Source organism: Macaca nemestrina, chromosome 10, assembly GCF_043159975.1.
Source record: "Macaca nemestrina isolate mMacNem1 chromosome 10, mMacNem.hap1, whole genome shotgun sequence".
NCBI classification, from domain to species: Eukaryota; Metazoa; Chordata; class Mammalia; order Primates; family Cercopithecidae; genus Macaca; species Macaca nemestrina.
Genome location: NC_092134.1, coordinates 39,856,468 through 39,878,973, shown reverse-complemented (window position 1 = coordinate 39,878,973; position 22,506 = coordinate 39,856,468). Strand labels below are relative to the sequence as shown.

Below are 22,506 nucleotides of genomic sequence, written 5' to 3'. Positions count from 1 at the left end.
ATATGTGAGAACTGAAGTTTAGAGAGCTGAAGTCAGTTGTCCAAAAGAAGAGGCAGGACCTCCACTCAGATCTGCACCAAAATGTGTGTTCTTGGCCAGATATTATAAAACTGCTTCCCACGGGGATTGAGTGTAACTCTGAAAAGTGCCAAACAAGATACAATTGTAGGGCATCTGTTATTGGTGGGAATGTAACTCCAAAAAAGATACCTTAAAGTCTGAACCCGCAGTCTAGTACCTGTAAATGTGAACGTATTTGGAAACAGGGTCTTTACAGATGTAATCAGGTTAAAATGATTTATTTGGTTCAGGTGAACCCTAATCCAGTGACTGGTGTTTTTATTCGGAGAGGGAGACTTGGCCATGGATCCTCACAGGAGGAAGATGGCAGAGCGAAGGCGGAGGAGGGAGCTGGAGTTGTGTTGCCTAAGTGAAGGAAGACCAAGGATTGCGCGGCCCCCGGAAGCTGGGAAGAGGCCTGGAAGGGTCCTCCCCTAGAGTCTGTGACAGCGTGTCATGCCAACCCCTTGATTTTGGACTTCTAGCCTTCAGAATTGTGAGGGAGTAAGCGTCTGTTGTTTCAAGCCACCCAGTGTGTGGTACTTTGTTATAGCAGCCCTAGCAAACTAACATCACATCTGTCTTTTTGAGTTTGGAGAAAGAGACACCGAGACAGACAGCCAGAGAGTGTTGTGGGGTGGGAGTAAGGCAAGACTTCAACTTTCAGACAAATAACATAAAGATTATCTCTAGTATAGTGGTCTGAGGAACGAGGAAACGATGCCAGCCACCAGAGAGACACAGAGAGAGAAATTGAGGGGAGCAGCAGGGTGAAAGCAGTGAAACAAAGGGTTTAACTGAAGTAAGGGAACCGGCAGGAAAGAGAAGGGAGCCGGAACCCAAGTGAGACAGGTCAGCTCGTTGAACACAGGAGAGTCAAAGAAGGTTCCAAGGTCCCTGCCAGGAGGGGAGGTGTTGAGAAACAGCAGGATGCTGCCACCGTCCACCCCTGAGGACGACCTTGCCCATGCCACCGCCCCTGCCTTCTCACACCTCAACAGGGCTCTTGCGTCAGACTCTTCTTCAGTTACTGCACTCAGGGAACATGTATTTAGCACTCACAAAGTGACAGGCACTGAAGCAGGAGGTGGGGAGGACTGCCAGGGTCAGACAGCAGCACTAAGGACCCAGGGAAGGGGAGAGCCCTATGACGTTTTCAGCCTGGACTGCTCTTCACTTCCCGATCGGCCTAGAAAGTGTCCGCTGAGACTTCTAGGCCCACCTCAACTTGGCTAGGGCCTTCACCACCTTGCTGGACCCGTGATACCTTCCATACAACTTTAATGCTTGGTAGCTGTATTGCTTCTTTCTATCTGTATCTAGATCTAGATTTCAAAGAAAGCAGATCCAGAAGCTCACAGTCTAATGGAGAACTCATATATCTCAATCTCTATCTAGACCTACATATAGACCTAGATCTAGACAGAGACATGCACGTTTTTCTCTTTTGTTAGGGGGAAAATAAAAAAGGCCAGGCGAAGTGGCTCATGCCTATAATCCCAGCACTTTGGGAGGCCAAGGCACATGGATCACTTGAGCTCAGGAGTTAGAGACCAGCCTGGCCAACATGGTGAAACCTTGTTTCTACTGAAAATACAAAAATTAGCTGGGCATGGTGGTGGGCACCTGCAATCCCAGCTACTTGAGAGACTAAGGCAGGAGGATCACTTGAACCCAGAGGGGCAGAGGTTGCAGTGAGCAGAGATCGCACCAGTGGACTCCAGCCTGGGTGACAGAGCAAGACTTCCTCATTAGACTGTGAGCTTCTGGAAGGCGGGGGCAGCATCCTATTCACCTCCATCTAGTCTGTGCCTTTGTGGAGCCTGGTGCAACATAGTTGATCAGCAAATAGTTGACAAATGAATGTTCTGAGTGTTTTAGAACTCAAACAACAAAAAGTGTAAAATAATTTTTAAAAATAAGCAAGTGACATAAATGCACAATTCATGAAATAAAAGAAATACAAATGGCTCCTAATCGCATGTACTTAGTCACATCGACTCCAGTCATAATAAGAACACAAGTTAAAGCCATGCTGAGAACATATTTTACCTCTTAGCCTGGCAAGTGTGATGACATGTCGTATCAGGAGGCTGGGGAGGGAGTGGGGCACAGGCAGGCTCATACCTGGAGTGTGAAATGATGTGTCCTTTAGGAGGGCAATTTGGCAAAGTCAATCAAAATTACAAATATGTGTATCCTTGGTACAAAAATCTCACTTCTGGGGGATATCTGCAGAATATCTTACATATCTGCAAACATAAGATGTCTGTGTGTATAGGGTTACATTGCTGCATTGCTCGTAACAAGATATTTAAACCAAATAAAAGGCCCTTCTCTAGAGAACTGGGAAGATAACCTGGGTAGGAGCAGGGACCAGGGTGGATAGCTGGCGAGAGAGGAAGAAGATCTCTCAAGGCGTAACTTTCATATCAGCTTTTTTTTTTTTTTTTTTGAGACTGAGTCTTGCTCTGTTGCCCAGGCTGTAGTGCAGTGGCATGATCTCAGCTCAATGCAACCTCCATCCCCTGGGTTCCAGTGATTCTCCTGGCTCAGTCTCCCAAGTAGCTGGGATTATGGGCATGCACCATCACACCCAGCTAATTTTTATATTTTTAGCAGAGATGGGGTTTTGCCAGGTTGGCCAGGCTGGTTTTGAACTCCTGACCTCAAGTGATCTGCCAACCTCGGCCTCCCAAAGTGCTGGTATTACAGGCATGAGCCATCGCACCTGGCTGGGTTGATTCTTGAATTATGTGAATGTATTACGTAGTCAAAAATGATGAATTAGAAATGAAAAACAGGTACATAGTATTAAGCAACAGATCTAAAGATAGGGTTGGAAAAGTCCTACCCCTGTCTTGTCCACTGCAGGAAGGTTCATGGAAAGAAATAAAAATGACTCTCAAACTCAGAATAACTTAAAATTTTAAAAATGGCATTAAAATGTACCTGTCGGTTAACCAATTTTCTAAAAGACTTAATATGGCATCTATTTTCCTTAACAACAACAAAAAAGCATCAGACCAACCAAAAGCCCCTAAGTCATCTGAAGGAAATGCCCCATTGCTCGCTGTGGGAAATTTTATATGCTCAGGACGAAGGGCTGCCTAACCACTCAATTCCCTCATTTTCCCCGGCCAGTTCCATCAGAATTTTATTTAATTCCTACTTTCAACTTTTTCTAGCCATTTTTGACCTCTTTTTCAGAATGCAATATCCTCACATATCTTGGACTTTCCTTTTTTAATTTTTCCCTCTCTGCCACACCAATGTGTCTTGGATTTTTTTTTTTTTTTTTTTTTTTTTTAATGAAGTTTCACTGTTGTTGCCCAGGCTGGAGTGCAATGGCACAGTCTCGGCTCACTGCAACCTCTGTCTCCTGGGTTCAAGCTATTCTCCTGCCTCAGCCTCCTGAGTAGCTGAGATTACAGGTGCTCCCCACCACGCCCAGCTAATATTTTGTATTTTTAGTAGAAATGGGGTTTCACCCTGTTGGCCAAGCTTTTCTCAAACTCCTGACCTCAGGTGATCCACCCGCCTCAACCTTCCAAAATGCTAGGATTATAGGCATGAGGCACCGCACCCGACCTGTCTTGGACTTTTCTAGCCTCCATGCCATCTATCAAAGTCTTCTAAGATCTCTGACTCAATATAACTTACACATTTATACTCAAAAATCTAGATTGCCTCCTAGGCATATGATGCCCTATCCAAGCCAGGACACAATAAATACCTCATGTAACCCAATAAATATCTCATAACCATCCTGTAAGATGAAGACCATCACAATCCATCTTCTCAGCATTTTACAGACTTTTTTTTTTTTCTTTTTTGAGACTGAGTCTCACTCTGTTGCCAGGCTGGAGTGCAGTGACATGATCTCTGCTCACTGCAACCTCTGCCTCCCGGGTTCAAGTGATTCTCCTGCCTCAACCTCCCGAGTAGCTAGGACTACAGGTGTGTGCCACCACACCCAGCTAATTTTTGTATTTTTAGTAGAGATGGGGTTTCACCGTGTTAGCCAGGGTGGTCTCGATCTCTCGACCTCGTGATCCGCCCACCTTGGCCTCCCAAAGTGCTGGGATTACAGGAGTGAGCCACCACACCCAGTCTTTACAGGAATTTTTTAAATGGAGCCTGGAGAGGTCGAGCACTTTGTCCAAGGTTATGCAGTGACAGGAGGTGGGGCCAGGAACTCATCTTGAGCAGTCTGACTGCAGGGCCCACTATTCACTAGCACTGCCTCCCTAGATGCCCCCAAAATGCTTCTGCCCATAGACCTTTTCTTCTGCTTCTCATCCCTCTATGCTTCTTTACCTTTCATGCATGCATTCATTTGTCCTTAATATCCCTGGCCACCTGCTATATGCCAGGCACTGTGCTAGGTGAGGAGGATGCAAAGATTAAGAAGACAGTAGTCCCTGACAGCAGTCCCTGACTTTGAGAAGCTTACAGTCCACAGAGAATGCACAGAGGTAAAGAGACAACACCATGCATAGGAGGTTCTACAATGTGAGCCTAGGATAGGGCCACCCACACTTGTATGCCTTTCTTGTTTTTCCTCCTCTGCTCAAAGTCTTCATTTAAGGCCCTGTGTTCATCATGATGGGAAAATCAGCTCAAAAAAACTTCAGGAGGATTCCTCCAGGTAAATTAAGTTACCCAAACAGACTAACATGCTAACAACTTTCAGATTTGGAATCTGCTCCTCTGGAGCCTACAGTTTGATGACTGTCGTTCCATGTTGAAACAAGAACAAGAGGATTGCTTATGTTTGCTTCTTTCTGCAAGAATCTAGGTTGAAAACAAAATGAAAAGGAAATCTAATCTGAGGACACTTCTCAAGTAGAAGTCAGGGGAAAGAGTAATAAAGAAGCACTCAGAGATCTTACCTGTTACCCTTAAATGTCTTCTTCCTTATCACAGTCCAAAGGACTCATGTTACTAACCATTGTCCTGACAAAGCTAGCAAGGACAGCCTGCTGAGCAAGTATGCAGTCTTCTCTGTGATCTATTCTGTCTTCACAGGCAAGAATGATTGTCCATGTTCCATCCCCCAACAAAGCATCAAAACCAACCACACAGACCAGGGTTCAAAGGCAGACTCTACCATTTACTGAGAGATCATCAGTGTCCTTATCTGGAGAATGGGAATGATCCCTAACAGGTGCAAAGACTCTAGCCTTAGGCATGATCAAATTCAAAGCCTTCTTGGGACACTCTCATAACCAGTCACTGCAGACTTTCACCTGCACAACCATCTAGCTCAGCTCCTGTGCTAATATAATATATCAGAGCCCTGGCCCCATCTGCCCAAGGGACTCGTAATTATTTTTGCAGCCATAAGTCTGGCATCTAGTGCTGCAGATGGGTAGGGAGAACAGGTCCTATGACCTGGGAAGAGAGGGAATTGAAAGTAACAAAGAGTATCCCAGCTGCAGTCACACAGGCTGGGGCTCGGATTACACTCCAGACTGAGGATGCAGAGCAAGAGTACAAGGAAATCCAGGCAAAAAGAAATGCTGCAAGTCGGAGGGAAGGAAGTGTCCAGGATGCCCCCAGAGACAGACTGAGCCCATAGTTAGACATCAGCAAAGCAGCACCCAAAATATTGCTTCAGAAAGAATTCCCTACTTCCCAAAAAACACTCTGAAAATCACATTGAGGGAAAAAATCTGAACTATGTTGGACTGGCCTGAACTTTTGTATAGTTTAAATATTGTTTTTAGTTTTAATACACAGAAGCCAGGTGAAGGTAGGGATTGGAAGACAGACATCATATTCTTCTCCGTGCGAGGACCACCAAGGTTCCTAATCTGGCCTGGCCTATTAAATACCAATGAGATTTAATGTATGTCTGTCTAGATTGAGGGTCAGAAACCCAAATGCCTACTGAAGTCAGGCAGATTAGATAAACAAGAAACTGTGCTAGGTGGGGGTGTAGAGGCTGGAATACAAATGCTCTGTGGACGCAGGCAGTTGTTAATCAGTCGATTGCTGCCACAGAGAAGCATGGCCTGGGTTGCTGGATCGATTTACTTTTACATTCCCACATATTAATTCTAAGCATTATTTTTCCAGCTGTCTTAGTCTATTTGAACTTCTCTAATAAAATGCCATAAGCGGAGTGGTTAATAAACAACAGAAATTTATTTCCCCCAGGTCTGGAGGCTAAGAAGTCCAAGATCGAGGTACTGGCAGATTTTGTGTCTAGTGAGGGCCCACTTCCTAGTTCATAAACTGCTTCCTTTTTGCTATAACCCCACGGGGAAGAAGGGGTGAGGGAGCTTTCTAGGGCCTCTTTCATAAGGGTGCTAATCCCATTCACTATGGCTTTGTCCTCAAAACCTAATCACCTCCCAAAGACCCCACCTTCTTATACTTCACATTGGAGATTAGGTTTCAACATATGAATCTGGGGGAACATAAACATTCAGATCATAACACCAACCTATTCTGGGGTTTGTTTTTTGGGTTTTGTTTTTTTTTTTTTGAGACAGAGTCTCACTCTGTCGCCCAGGTTGGAGTGCAGTGGCACAATCTCAGCTCACTGTAGCCTCCACCTCCTGGGCTCAAGAGATTCTCCTGTGTCAGCTTCCTAAGTAGCTGGGATTGCAGGTGCCTACCACCATGCTCTGCTAATTTTTGTATTTTTTTAAGTAGAGACGGGGTTTCACCATGTTGGCCAGGCTGGTCTCGAACTCCTGACCTCAAGTGATCTGCTTGCCTCAGCCTCCCAAAGATAGCACCAACCTTTGTTCAATTTATAAAAGATGCTTGAAATTAAAGTTTGATTAATTTCTGTTTTCATTATGGATTACTAATAATATCAGCTAACACTTCCATAAAACTTACATGGCAGGCAGCATTCTAAGCGTTGACCCATTTAATCCTCACAACAGCCATTTGAGGCAAATCTATCATCATCCTCTTTTTGTAAATTAAGAAATTGGGAGTCTCTGAACCTACTCTGGCTCAAGAGGCTGCCCAATAAGAAATTTTTTTTTAATATTTAAAAGAAATTTAAAGAAAAAGAACAAACAAATTAAGAAATAGAAGCATAAAGTATCAAGCAAATTCTCCCAACTCACTCAGATAATTTGTGGCACAGCTGGAGCTGTATGGACAACTAACCCTCGGTTCAAGATGAGTTTAACTTTGAGGCTTCCTGAAAAGACATGAGAGAGCCCTCCTGTAAATGGTGAATGGTGTTCCTTTATCAAAATCTTTATAATAGCTCACTCCCCCAAAACCCTATAAATCAGAGAAGTCAAATCTGGCCCCTTGTTTCTGTTAGTCAAAAAGTTTCATTGGAGCAGAACCATACCTACTCATTTACGTGAGGCTGGCTTCAGTGTATGATCTCTACCATGAGTAGTCATAACAGAGACCATGTGGCTCCCAAAGCCCAGTATGTTTATTATCTGGCCCTTTACAGAAATAGTTTGCTAAATGCTACTCTGAATTTTAAAAAAATTTTTTAAAGTTCTTACATTCTATACTTAATTGTACTAGACTCAGATTAAGAAAAATATGTCCTTGAGGCCGGGCATGGTGGCTCATTCCTGTAATCCCAGCCCTTTGGAAGGGCGAGAAGGGCAGGTCACCCGAGGTCAGGAGTTTGAGACCAGCCGGATCAACATGGCAAAACTCCGTCTCTACTAAAAATACAAAAATTAGCCGGGTGTGGTGGCACATGCCTGTAATCACAGCTACTCAGGAGACTGAGGCAAGAGAATCACTTGAACCAGGGAGGCAGAGGTTGCAGTGAGCTGAGATCATGCCATTGCACTCCAACCTGGGCAAAAGAGTGAGATTCTGTCTCAAAAAAGTAAAGAAAAGAAAAATATGTCCTTGAGGCCAGGTGTGGTGGCTCCCACCAGTAATCTCAGCACTTTGGGAGGCTGAGGCAGGCAGATCACTTGAGGTCAGGAGTTCAAGACCAGCCTGGCGAACATGGCAAAACCCCATCTCTACTAAAATTACAAAAACTAGCTGGGTGTGGTGGCAGGCACCTGTAGTCTCAGCTATTTGGCAGGCTGAGGTGGCAGAATCACTTGAACCTGGGAGGCGGAGGTTGCAGTGGGCCGAGATTGAACCATTGCACTCTAGCCTGGGCAACAGAGTGAGACTCAATCTCAAAAATAAGAAAAACATGTCTTTGAAACTTCAATTAAAAGTATCTTCTCCTAAAGTTGAATTCACAGAAGGAAGAAAGCTTTTAACTAGAAAGTTCCTTAAAAACACACAGATGTGGCCGGGCATGGTGGCTCGCGCCTATAATCCCAACACTTTGGGAGGCTGAGATGGGCGGGTCACCTGAGGTCAGGAGTTAGAAACCAGCCTGGCCAACATGGAGAAACCCTGTATCTACTGAAAACACAAAAATTAGCTGGACGTGGTGGTGCACGCCTGTAATCCCAGGTGCTCCAGAGGCTGAGGCAGGAGAATCACTTGAACCCAGGAGGCAGAGGTTGCAGTGAGCCAAGATCATACCATTACACTCCAGCCTGGGCAACAGAGCGAGACTCTGTCTCAAAAAAAAAAAAAAAAAAAGATACATAAACTTTTATGGAAATTTTCACAGTTTCTTCTATAAAAGCAGAAAAAAATTCAAACTACCACCTCAGTTCTCTAATTATCAAAAATCTGCCAATCGTTTTTTATTCAAAAAGATAACTTGGCCGGGTGTGGTGGCTCAAGCCTGTAATCCCAGCACTTTGGGAGGCCGAGACCGGCGGATCACGAAGTCAGGAGATCGAGACCATCCTGGCAAACACGGTGAAACCCCGTCTCTACTAAAAAATACAAAAAACTAGCCGGGCGAGGTGGCGGGCGCCTGTAGTCCCAGCTACTCGGGAGGCTGAGGCAGGAGAATGGCGTAAACCCGGAAGGCGGAGCTTGCAGCGAGCCGAGATCCAGCCACTGCATTCCAGCCTGGGCAACAGAGCGAGACTCCGTCTCAAAAAAAAAAAAAAAACAAAAACAAAAAGATAACTTTTAGTGGTAAAAGTTTTTTTTTTATGGCAACTGTTCTTGTTTCTATTTTATTTAATGTTTTTTGAATACCTAAAACATACTAGAATTGTGTTTAAGAAGGCTGAGAATACATCTTACTTTTGTGACTAATGACCCTCTTAGACTGAAAACCAATGTTTAAGCAATAAATGTAAAATTTACAGATTACAATAAAATAAAAACAAGTTAGTATACAACTATAATTTGATGAAGTTAAGATGGTATTTTTAAACTAAAAGGTCAAGTTTCTTGTGGAAACAAATAGTGTTTCCAAGTATTTTCTCATTAGTAACTGGTGGAATCATTTATAAACAAACAAGACAAACAACCTTTCCAGGCCTCAATTCTTAAGATAGAGAGAAAGGTCATTTTAAGACTCTAGGAAGTGTCAAACCATCAGGACCTTTCTAAAAATGATTATTTAAATGTACTGAAGATAAATACCTGAAGAAATTAAGTTGACCTTAAAGAAATTAAATTAAGTTGAATCATTGGATTTTGTCCCATACTTTGCAGAACCAGAGATCATTTCAACTTTGCAGACTTCAAGTAGGGTATTTTTCTGCTCAACTGCAGTTGACATTTCTTGCATGGTAGGGAAAAAAAAATAAACAAATGGAGGGATACACTGGGTTCATGGATTGAAAGTCACAATATGTTAAAATATCAGTCCTCCCTAAATAGATCTATAGATTCAATGCAATCGCAATCAAAATTCCACTAGACACTTTTGCAGAAATTGACAAGCTGATGCTAAAATGTATAAGAAAAAGCAAAGGAAGTAGGATAGCCAAAACAATTTTGGAAAAGAATATTAGCTGCCTCATACTACCTGATTTCAAGTTTTTTGTTTTTTTTTTTTTAATTTTTTTTAGAGACAGAATCTCGTTCTATCGCCCAGGCTGGAATGAGTGGCATGATGGTAGCTCACTGCACCTGTGCTCCCGAACTCAGGTGATCTTCCTGCTTCAGCCTCCTGTGTAGCTAGGACTATAGGCACATACAACCACACCTGGCTCTGATTTCAAGTCTTACTATATAGTTAACAATAATCAAGATAGTAAAGAAGGCCGGGCACGGTGGCTCACGCCTGTAATCCCAGAACTCTGGGAGACTGAGGCAGGTGGATTACCTGAGGTCAGGAGTACAAGACCAGCCTAGCCAACATGGTGAAATGCCATCTCTACTAAACAAAAATACAAAAATTATTCGGGCATGGTGGTGTGTTCCTGTAATCCTGGCTACTCAGGAGGCTGAGGCAGGAGAATTGCTTGAACCTGGGAGGTGGAGGTTGCAGTGAGCCGAGATTGTGCCATTGCACTCCAGCCTGGGTGACAAGAGCTAAACTCCATCTTAAAAAAAAAAAAAAAAAGATAGTAAAGAATAACTGCTGCAAATCACTTGGGCTTAATGAGGTGGTAGAGATTTTTGTTTTCAGAGTAACTAAAATTTTAAAAACTAACAATATCAGCAAGGAGGGGTGGCTCATGCCTATAATCCCAGCACCTTGGGAGGCTGAGGTGGCGGGCAAATCACCTGAGGTCAGGAGTTCGAGACCAGCTTGGCCAACATGGCAAAACCCTGTCTTTATTAAAAATATAAAAAGTAGCCGGGCATGGTGGCGCATGCCTATAATCCCAGCTACTTGGGAGGCTGAGGCACTTGGACCTAGGAGACAGAGGTTGCAGTGAGCCAAGACTGTGCCATTGCACTCCAGCCTGGGTGACAGAGTAAGACTCTACCTCAAAAAATAAATAAACAAATAAAAATACAAAAATTAGCCAGGCATGGTGGCGCACACCTATAATCCCAGCTACTTAGGAGGCTGAACCAGGAGAATCGCTTGAACCTGTGGGGCGGAGGCTGCAGTGAGCGGAGATCACACCACTGCATTCCAGCCTGGGGGACAGAGCGAGACTCCATCTCAAAAAAAAACTAACAATATCAAGTGTTGGTGAAGATGTGGAGCAGCCAGAGCAAACTGGTGTGTACTTAGAGAAATGAAATTAAGTCAAACAAAAGACTTGGGCAAGAGTGTTTATAGCAGATCTATTCATAATAGACCCAAGTGTCCAGCAACAAGAGAATGGATTAAAAAGTGTGATATATTCATACAATGAGATAACAAACACTCAGCGATAGAAAGGAACAAACTACTGATATGCAGAACATTATGGATACATCTCAAAATCATCAGCTTTGTTGAAAGAACCCAGAAACAAAAGAGTATATTCTATATTATCCCATGTGTATAAAGTTTAGGAACAGGCATAACTAGTGACAGAAACCAGAACAATGGTTGCCTCTGCAAAAGGCAGGTATTGACCACAAAGGGACATGAAGGAACTTTCAAGATGAGGGAAATGTTCTATACATATCTTGACTTGGGTGCGAATCACATGAGTGTATCATTTGTCCAAATTTGTTGACAAATTCGCTTAAAATCGGTGCATTTTCCTGTATGTAAAATATATCTCATTTTTAAAACTTATGTTTCCACATTGGCCAGAAAGATCAACACATGATCTATCTTTTATTCATTGTGCTTTCATTTTTAAGACTAGTTGGCAGAAATCTGAGGCTTTAAACAGGTTGTCTATGATTCTAGTCAGAGGTATCATCAACATCTTAACACAAGACCCTCCTTCTTTCATTCATTCTACAGACAGACTACAAAACAATCAAACACTGTTTTAATACATAATTTATACAAGAACATGGCACTGTTCTGGCTTTCTATATTCATTAGTTAATTTAAATTCTACTTTTTAAAAATATGCAATACAGCCAGGCATGGTGGCTCATGCCTGTAAGGCAGGAGGATTGCCTGAGGCCAGGAATTCAAGACCAGCCTTAAGAACAGAGCAAGATCCCATCTCTACAAAAAAAATTAAAAATAAAAATAAAAAAATTGCCGGGCATGGTGGTGTGCACCTATAGTCCCAGCTACTCACAAGGCTGAGGCAGGAGGATTGCTCGTACCCAGGAGTTTGAGGCTACAATGAGCCGTGATGGCACCATTGTATCCCAGCCTAGGTGACAGAGCAAGACTTTGCCTTAAGAAAAGAAAAAAAAAAGTGGGGTAGGAATATTTAACACATGAGAATCAAGGTTCAGAAAGGCCAAGGAACTTCCCCAAGATAAGATAACTAAGGAGTGATGTCACCAAGACTCAAACCCAGATCCTAAGCACACACCCTTTCCTCTCCCCAGTAAACATTCTCACAACGCACACGTGTGTGTGTGTTTGTGTGTGTGTGTATGAAATATCCAAATTGCTAGTTGTAGATTTTCCATTCTTTTATCATGCATCTGTGATAACAGTTTTTGTGTGTGTGTGACATTTGAAAATAAGTACGGGCGCGGTGGCTCAAGCCTGTAATCCCAGCACTTTGGGAGGCCGAGACGGGCGGATCACGAGGTCAGGAGATCGAGACCATCCTGGCTAACACGGTGAAACCCCGTCTCTACTAAAAAATACAAAAAACTAGCCGGGCGCGGTGGCGGGCGCCTGTAGTCCCAACTACTCGGGAGGCTGAGGCAGGAGAATGGCGTGAACCCGGGAGGCGGAGCTTGCAGTGAGCTGAGATCCGGCCACTGCACTCCAGCCTGGGCGGCAGAGCGAGACTCCGTCTCAAAAAAAAAAAAAAAAAAAAAAAGGAAAAAAAAGAAAATAAGTAATTAAAGCCTTTATAAAGGTCTGGAGCATGTGGAAAGTTTGAAGTTTGAAACCGTAGCCTGATTCACCATACCTGGCTCTCATTCTCAAACCCCTCTTTGCTTTGAATTCTAGGGACTGGAATACTGAGAGTAAAAGGAGGAAACATTTGTAGTGCTTGCCAAAGGGTAAAGGGTGAGTTTCTCTTGCTTTGTTTAGGTGTAAAACATAAATCTCTATTATCCTGCACAACGAAGTGTCGCCAGCATCTTTAGAAGGGAGGCAGACATACTGTTTGCATTTTCAAATTTTAAAATGGAGGTGGTGGCTCACGCCTGTAATCCTAGCACTTTGGGAGGCTGAGGTGGGCGGATCACCTGAGATCAGGAGTTAGAGAACAGCCTGGCCAACATGGGGAAACCCCATCTCTACTAAAAATACAAAAATGAGCTGGGCATGATGGCAGGTTCCTGTAATTCCAGCTACTTAGGAGGCTGAGGCAGGAAAATTGCTTTAAGCCAGGAATTAGAGGTTGCAGTGAGCTGAGACCACACCATTGCACTCCAGCCTGAGCAACAAGAGCAAAACTTAGTCTCAAAAAATGAAATAAAATAAATAAAATGGAAAGCAATTAGCAGGAAAAGATAAATTAGCTTCCTCGTCTGCAACCACTGACTGCTCTTCCAAGCCATGATCCCTAGGATATGGTTTCTTACTGAATTTTTTGCTCTCATTAGTGGTTTTTAACAGTGAATTTCTAACTTCCCAAGTCTATACCAAAGCCATAATTGTTTAATTCTGATCTGTTAAAAACTTTCTAAGAATCCACCCAAAAATGCCAGAAAAATTTGAATGACTGTCATATATATAGTGAGATTAGTATTCCACGGAAATGCCTCATTAATGTCAAAATAATTCACTTAAACCTTATCCTAGCAAAGCATAAAACAGCCATGAAAAAGAATAACATCATGTAGATACCAAGACAGAAACAAGCTCAATAGCTGGTAATGTTTCTAGATGAGCAATCAATTAACTGATGAAGAAAAAAAATCACTATTGAAAAAGCAGACTTCGCAGGGCACAGTGGCTCACACCTGTAATCCCAGCACTTTGGGAGGCCAAGGCGGGGAGATCACAAGGTCAGGAAATTGAAACCATCCTGGCTAACATGGTGAAACCCCGTCTCTACTAAAAATACAAACATTAGCCGGGTGTGGTGGCGGGCACCTGTGGTCCCAGCTACTCGGGAGGCTGAGGCAGGAGAATGGTGTGAACCCGGGAGGTGGAGCTTACAGTGAACCGAGATCGCGCCACTGCACTCCAGCCTGGGCAACACAGCGAGACTCCGTCTCAAAAAAAAAGAAAAAAGAAAAAGAAAAAGCAGGCTTCTAGTCTAATATACTTCCATAATACTAATGCTCTAAAAGTCATTTTGTATCATCCACAGAAAGCTCCCACATATCTGGCCAACAAAATTGGAAGTTGGTTTCCAATCTGTTTTCAAGTCCTAATCTTAGTTTCCTTAAAAAACAGTTTGCCCTTTAAAGAGCCCAGGACAATGATTCCCCTGGAGACAATTTACTTTTGTGGCTGGCTTGTCATTCTAGATATAAACCATCTTAGGCATCAGCTATAAGCGAAAAAGTCTTATTCCTCTCCTTGGCTTGTGAAGTATGGAAATAACAAAAGTGTCTCCCCAGATCTTACAGCCTTCTGAGTTCCAAGCAGCGGTGAATATGATTCCCAGGACTGTAAATAGTCTTATAAATCTTGCCTTCCCTGACAGGTTTAACTTTTCATTTTTCTTAGATATTAGCAATAAAAGTACTGTGTGTAAATATCCTTAAGATTTGGGCAAAGCTATCACAGGATTCAAAACACCCAGTCCCTATAAACAGATGACTTTTCATATAGCTAACAGTGGAGAAGCAATTCCAGGAATGTGCCGGGAATAAAGAGGAAAGATTCTAAATAATAGAGGTGAGGTAGAATCATAAAGGAAAAAACGTTAACTTTAAAACACGTAATTTTTGTTCTGCAGGCAGTTTCAAATTGGGTCATTCAAGCTAAGGTGTTTTTTGACTTTGGTTCTCCCTAGGGAAAAGCACACAGTAGCAAAGGATAATGTAAAGGGCTGGAGAGCTTGGATACAGACGGTCTGGGATTTCAATCCCACTTTGACTCTCCCAAGACAAGAAACTTGAACAATAATATATTGACAATAACAGCCAACAGTTATTGAAACTTAACGTGTGGCAGGCTGTCCTAAGTGTTTTGTTTTTGTTTTTATTTTTGTTTTTGAGACGGAGTCTCTGTCACTAAGGCTGGAGCACAGTGGTGCAATCTCGGCTCACTGAAACATCCACCTCCTGGGTTCAAGCAATTCTTCTGCCTTAGCCTCCTGAGTAGCTGGAATTACAGGTATGCACCACCACGCCCAGCTAAATTTTGTATTTTTAGTAGAGCCTGGGTTTCACCATGTTGGCCAAGCTGTTCTCAAAATCCTGACGTCAAGTGGTCCACCTGCCTCAGCCTCCCAAAGTACTGGGATTACAGGCATGAGCCACTGTGCTCGGCCTTGTCCTAAGTGTTTTGTGTACATTAACTCATTTAATTCTATGAGTTTGTGAAGTGTTTAGGAGGATAAGTTCTGGAGCTACACTGTTTGAGTTCAAAAACTTTCCCATTTGCTAACTATATCATCCTGGGCAAATTCCTCTTCTGTATAATGATGCTTCAATGGCATCTACCTCCTAGGTTATTTGTCAGAATTAATGAGCTAATACTAACCATAAGCACTTAGAATCGTGTTTGGCACAATGTCGGTGCTTAATTGTTTGCCATTCTTATTTTCATTTTACATTAGGAAACTGAGACATAGAAAGTCTGTTTGCTAGAGATGCAGTAATTAATATCTAATGAACCTGTAATATCTGGTACTTTGTAAATTTTTACACATGATAGTTATTTTTTATTCTATAATAAGCAAAGAGGTTGAAAGGTTCTTGTATCAGTTCAAACCCCGAGAGAACACCAACAGACAACCATCCTCATTTGGTGCTGATGCCATTTTAGGCCTCAGCCTGCCTGCACCCAGGCGCTCATTGCTACCTGGAGACTTCATCTACATAATAAGAACCTTGATCTCCACAACCCCTTGTCTTAACACAGACATTCCTTTTGATTGATTCCAGCTCTTCAGATAATGACTTAATTCCTTCAATCAATTGCCAGTCAGAAAATCTTTGAATCCACCTACGACCTGGAACCACCCCACTCTGTTTCAAGTTGTCCCACCTCTCTGGACCAAACCAATGTACACTTTACATGTATTGATTGATGTCTGCCTGTAACTCCTGTCCCCCTAAAGTGTAAAAAGTCAAGCTGTAACCCAGCCACCATGAGCACATGTTCTCAGGATCTCTTGAGACTGGGTCTCCAGCCTTGGTCACTTATATTTGGCTCAGAATAAAACAAAACCTCTTTACATATTTTACAGAGTTTAACACTTTTTGTCAACACCTAAACTGATCATAAAAAGTTCCAACTATAGATTTCTAATACAAAATTTTTTTTCTTTTTTTTCTGAGATATAGTTTTGCTCTTATTGCCCAGGCTGGAGTGCAATGGTGCAATCTCAGCTCACTGCAACCTCCGCCTTCCAGGTTCAAGCGATTCTCCTGCCTCAGCCTCCTGAGCAGCTAGGATTACAGGTGCAGGCCACCACACCCAGTTAATTTTTGTATTTTTAGTAGAGATGGGGTTTCACCATGTTGGCCAGGCTGGTCTCGAAATCCTGACCTCAGGTGATCCACCCACCTTGGCCTCCCAAAGTGCTGGGGTTACAGGCATGAGCCACTGCGCCTGGCCATACAAAATATTTAAATACTAGTCCATTACTATCATCCCCTTCTTGCATTCCTGGTAATAAATCCACAGCACATTAAAATTCCACAGATTGGAGACATTCTGCAATAACTATTATTTTAAATCATCTTTCCAATAGCAGTCAGTTTACTGATCTGTAAAATGGGAAACCAACACTAGTCCCCACAGCAGGGCACTTTAGGGTGAATTATCCACTGTCCACATTGTGTCCCAAACACTGGACAGCCTTGGAAGCTTAAGCAGAGAACACAGCCATCTCTCTGGGACAAACTCCCCTTGACCAGGCTCATCATCAAGGCCCATATATAAAACTAAAATGTCAAATTATTTTTCTTTTTATTTTTTATAGAAATGGGATCTTACTTTGTTGCCCTAGCTGGTCTCGAACTCCTGGCTTTAAGCAATTCTCCTGCTTTGGCCTCCCAAACAGAACGCTGAATTATTAATTTATAAGGCGATATAGCCCACCAAGCAGGCCTGAGACTAGATTAGTTGATGGCTATATTTGCTCCCTGGAGGCCAGAGTATAATTAGGTTGCTTGATGAATGCAGAGCCAGAAAGCAGGCAGAGTCAGCCACCTCCAGAGGAATTGGAATTGAAGAGTTTGTACTGGGGCCTGATGAGACGGGGCCTTTGCTCTGTAGCCAACCCCCCTTAGGCACAGTTTAGTTTGCCCTCCTCTCAGGCGAATTAATTTCCTTTCTGAAGGGCACATTCTTTCTTTGTCTCTGTGAATAACTTCAAGCCTATTAGTCAAGTCTTGGGACCTAGAAGCCATTCCATCCTTTAAGGTAATTTGCCTATATAATCTGATTGCTTTTATGTTTGTTTTGCAATTTAGCTCTCTCTGAAGGCAATCTCCTTTCTGAAGTTCAAAGCCCATAGAGAAGTAAATCCCTGTTTTTTCCATACACCAACAGTAAGATAATCACCTAGTCTAGCACCAAACAAATGCTCCAGAAATGTAATCCACTTTCTTAATGCCCTTCTTCCAAAAGGTTAACAACAGTTTTACGTACCGGTGGAACTTTAGAAGTGCTCGTTGGGGACACTGGCAGATCTAAGGGTGAGTGCATTCATTCATTCATTCATTCATCTTCTATTTTCTGGCTTTATGTGCCAAGGGCTGAGAAATGTGCTATGAGTCAACAGGATGTGAAAAAGACATGGACCATGCCAGCCTGAATCCCTAAGGTCTTTGAAGCAAATATCAACAAATTAAGCTACATTGTAATCCCGCCAGAGAAGGCAAAATTATAACCTGAGAAAAGTACTCTGAAGAAGAAAAGAAATACAATTCTTTGAGAAAACAAATGATCAGGCCAGGCACAGTGGCTCACACCTGCAATCCCAGCACTTTGAGAGGCCAAGGCTGGTAGATCACGAGGTTAGGAGTTCGAGACCAACCTGGCCAACAAGGTGAAACCCTGTCTTTACTAAAAATATAAAAATTAGCCAGGTGTGGTGGTGCACATCTGTAATCCCAGCTACTCGGGAGGCTGAGGCAGGAGAATCACTTGAGTCCAGGAGGCGGAGGTTGCAGTGAGCCAAGATCACACCAGTGCACTCCAGCCCGGGCAACAGAGCAAGACTCTGTCTCAGGGGGGGAAAAAAAAGAGAAAACAAATGATCAGACCCAACCCAGGGGGTTGAAAAGACTTTCCTGAAGAAATGAGATGTTTGTTGAGGTTAAGAGGAGAGAAGTAGATGTTAGCTGGTGGGGCAGAGAGTGGGTGAGTGGGCTTAGGAAGAGGAAAGCCTTTTATCTGAAGGAAACTGTACTTGCAAAAATCTTAAGACTTGCAACAGTGAGAAGCAAATGCATAAGAAGAACCTAAGAGAGGCCAGCCAAGCAGGAGAGCAAAGAACCATTGAGCAAAGCAGTGATAAGACAGGTGGCATAGGCCAGGCGTGGTGGTTCATGCCTATAATCCCAGCCCTTTGGGAGGCCAAGGCAGGCAGATCACTTGAGGACAGGAGTTAAAAAACCAGCCTGGCCAATATGGTGAAACCCCATCTCTACTAAAACCACAGAAATGAACCAGGTGTGGTGGTGGAGTGTGCCTGTAATCCCAGCTACTAGAGAGGCTGAGGCAGGAGAATTGCTTGAAGCTAGCTGGGAGGCGGAGGTTGCAGATCATGCCACTGCACTCCAACCTGGGTAACAGTGAGACTGTGTCTCAAAAAAAAAAAAAAAAAGACTCTGAAGAAGAAAAGAAGGTACCATAGGTAGGAAGTGGCTAGCCCATGCAGGGTCTGGCTGGCCAGAATATAGATTTTGATCTTTATACCAGGAAGGAGAGTTTTAGGGCAAGTTGAAGATTCTTGAGCAGTTGTGTACTTCTAAAGATCGCTCTGCCTGCATAGCGGAGAGTAAGTTGAAAGGGGCTAAAGAGGAGGCTGGGAGACCAACTTAAGAGGATCTGCAGTTGTCCAGGTGAGGGATGCTGGTTCCCTTAGTGGAGATGAAGAGAAATTGAGAGGGCTGAGATAGTGGGAAAATAAATGCCTATTAATAAGTAAAGGTTAAGAAAAATTGTCCATACCATGGTGTCAACCTAAAGGAAAAAACTGAGGCAAAATTTGTATAAGTATAGAGTTTATTTGGGCCAAATTTGAGGACTGCAATCCAGAAGGATAGATTCAAGTAGCACTAAATATACACTCCAAATAGACTCAGTGCAATAATGGGACAGAAACTTAGGGGAATAGCCAACGAGAATGGCCAGGAAAGAGCACTATGGAAACTTGGGAGGTGAAATCTTGTGTTGGTGGTTACATAAATATAAACTTTTTTTTTTTGAGACGGAGTCTTGCTCTGTCACCCAGGCTAGAATGCAGTGGTGCAATCTACAACCTCTGCCTCCTAGGCTCAAGCAATTCTCTCACCTCAGCCTCCCGAGTAGCTGGGATTACAGGTACCCGCCATCATGTCCGGCTAATTTTTGTATTTTTGTAGAGATGGTGTTTCACCATGTCGGCCAGGCTGGTTTCGAACTCCCCATCTCAGGTGATCTGCCCACCTCAGCCTCCCAAAGTGTTGGGATTTCAGGCATAAGCCACCATGCCAGGCCATAAACATTTTTTTAATTCATCCAAATATATGTTTAAATGATTGTTTAATTGTATGTAAAGTATACCTCAATAAGGTTAATATTTTAAAAAATCAGTTTAGCTTAATTATTAACAGCAAGTACATGGATTTTAGAAGTGTACAGACATGGCTTTGAATCCTAGCTTTACCATTAGTAACTGTGCCCTCTCTAAGAAAGTCAATTAGGCAATGTAAGCTTTAAGTCTTATCACTGGTGAAATGGGGCAGGAGGATAGCTGTTTTGAAGACCAAATTGCCTAGCTTAGCAGATTGCCAAATACAAAGGCAAGAGCAAGAGGGCTTTTCATTCAAATTTTATTCCTTGCCACAGAGGAAGCATCAGGTGAAGAATTAATGTTTCTTGAGTGCTTCCTTGTTTTCTTTTTCTTTTTCTTTTTTTTTTTTTTTTTTTTTTGAGACAGGGTCTCATTCTGTCACCCAGGCTAGAGTGCAGTGGCATGATCACAGCTCACAGCAGCCTCAACCTCCTGTGCTCAAGCAATCTTCCCACCTTTGCCTCCCAAGTAGCTAGGACTACAGGCGCATACTCCCACATCTGGCTAATTTTTTTAAGTTTTTTTGATTAAAAATAACTATGTTGCCCAGGCTGGTCTCAAACTCCTGGGCTCAAGTAATCCTCCCAAAGTTCTGCGATAACAGGCGTGAGCCAGCAGACCCGGCCCATTTCTTGAGGGCTTCCTATTATTAGGCCTATGGTAGGCCCTCTACAGGTATTGTCTCATTTGATCTTAATGGAAACTCTAAGAGATGGTCATTGTTCCTATAGCTTAGAAACTTCCCAGGAACCAGTAAGTTGGTTAAGGTCATTCACAGAGAGAACATGGAGCCAAAGGTCCTTGCCACAGTGAGAGAATGCTGCCTTCGCCCCACCCTCTGTGACTGGGGAGGAAACCTGAGGGTCGTCACAGGGATTTTCCAAAACAGAGTTTAACCTCAAGTGGTCTGAAAGATGATTCTAAATGGCACACAGTTGGTCATTTATTATTTTGCTTTTATTGTATTCAGTTAACTTCTATTTCACAGTAGTCTTCCATTTATGATAATTAATTTAATCTCCTTTTAAAATAAGCTTATTTAAGTTTTTTAAGTGAGTCAAATTAAATAAAATTATGAAAGAATTGATAGTATGGGCATTACTTGTATATTTTTCAAAATTGTGAAGAGGATTGGGAAATGACTGCAGCTTGAGAAAGGATGTGCCAGCCCAGGCAGAGACGTGTTAAGGCCCTGAGATGCCAGAAAGACGGCCCAAGGAGGCGGGGAGGATTCTGGCTGGCTTATGACTCTAGAACACCTGAGAAGAGGATAGAGGGTCAGAAAGGGGGTGATCCCTTTCCTCACCATCATAGGGGTTACAGCTGACACCTATAACAAGAGACAGGTCAACAAGAGAAAAGCCTAACACATTTATTTGATCACAGTTTTATGTGACACAAGAGCCTTCAGAATCAAGACCCAGAGATACAAGGAAAACTGTCCATTTTTATGGCTTAGGTTCAGTGAAGAATGGACAGCCATGTAGAACTGTGGTTGGACAGAAAAGGAATAATCGAAAGGAAATAGACTGTGTGGGGAAAACTATGAAGCCCTGTGGACTCAGATTCTTCCTGGCTTCTCTGCAGCATTTCTTTCTTCCCAGTATGGGGCCGAACCCTTTCTGCAACGGGAGTCTTATGACCTATTACCAAACAAGGTAGGTCAGAGAATTTCTTTATGGCCCCTCTTACACAGAAAGGCCTGGGAAGGTTAAAGTAGTATTTTTAACTTTTCCGGCTGACTTTGGGGAAGAGCAGTTACGGTTTCTATGACCTCCCTTGCGGAAGGATTCTAGCTTCTATGGCTAGCCTCAAGGGAGAATAAAGGGTGAGAGACAGGAAGGCAGGGGAAAGTCAGAGAAAAACTTTGCTTCTGTGGCTGCTTCTGATACCTTCACTTTGGGGTATTCTTTTCCAAGCCCCACTGAGGGCTTATGCTCACATTACTATTGCCTCCTATTTGAGTAGCTTCAAGACATCTAGGGACAATACCCGGACCCCAGAGAAGGAATAAAGATGGGGAAGGAAGACATGGGAGGAGGAGAGTAGGAGGAGGATGGAAGGAAGCTAAAGCAAGTGACCCAGATAGAGTAGCTCTCAGCTCCAGGCTGGGTTCCAGTACCATCATCTGTCCACCCCAGCTAGGACAGCTGTCTGGGGAAAGCCAAAACAGCTCAAAGCTTTCAAGAGCCCTATTTACCCTTATGAACCAGGGAGAACCCAGCTGTAAACTGATCATTTTCAAAAACAAAGAATTAAAATAATGAATCCTCTTGCAGTTTCAGCTTTGCTCCGTCACTGTCACAGGTGGCCTTTGGAGATGGGGCAAGAGATAAAAGGGTAATTATTCCTAGAAAAAGACAGTGATGGTCTGCAAAAATTTAAATCCAGAGCTTCTTACACCAGGTGTTGTGTTTTCCAAGCAAGAGCTTTGCAGGGCAACTGAATGGCACACAAGATACATTCTTCTCAGAAGCCAGAACTGCTTGGGTTTTTCCTAATCTTTAGGGGATTTTTTTAAATGCTTATAGAATTTATTCTATGCCTTGTTTCCGCTCCTGTTTTTCTGCTACCAGCAGGGCGTAGCATTGGATTTGGTCAAATTAACTTTTAAATAAAGCCCCTAAATTCTACTCCTGATACCCTTACCAGGATCATCTCCCAAAACACACACTGTCTATGCCCAGGCTCTCAAAAGAGATGTCCTGGAAGCTTATTCACCTAC

The 22,506-nt window shown here is 43.0% G+C and overlaps 1 long non-coding RNA gene across 1 annotated transcript in view; it reads right to left on the bottom strand.

Annotated features, from left to right (window-relative positions):
• Positions 1 to 7,154: 7,154 nt before the first annotated feature.
• Positions 7,155 to 22,506, bottom strand: part of LOC105483710 (uncharacterized) — a 33,688-nt gene continuing 18,336 nt past the window's right edge. The window contains exon 3 of the long non-coding RNA XR_988509.2: positions 7,155 to 7,231. This is a non-coding gene — a long non-coding RNA (uncharacterized lncRNA). The remainder of the gene's footprint in view (positions 7,232 to 22,506) is intronic.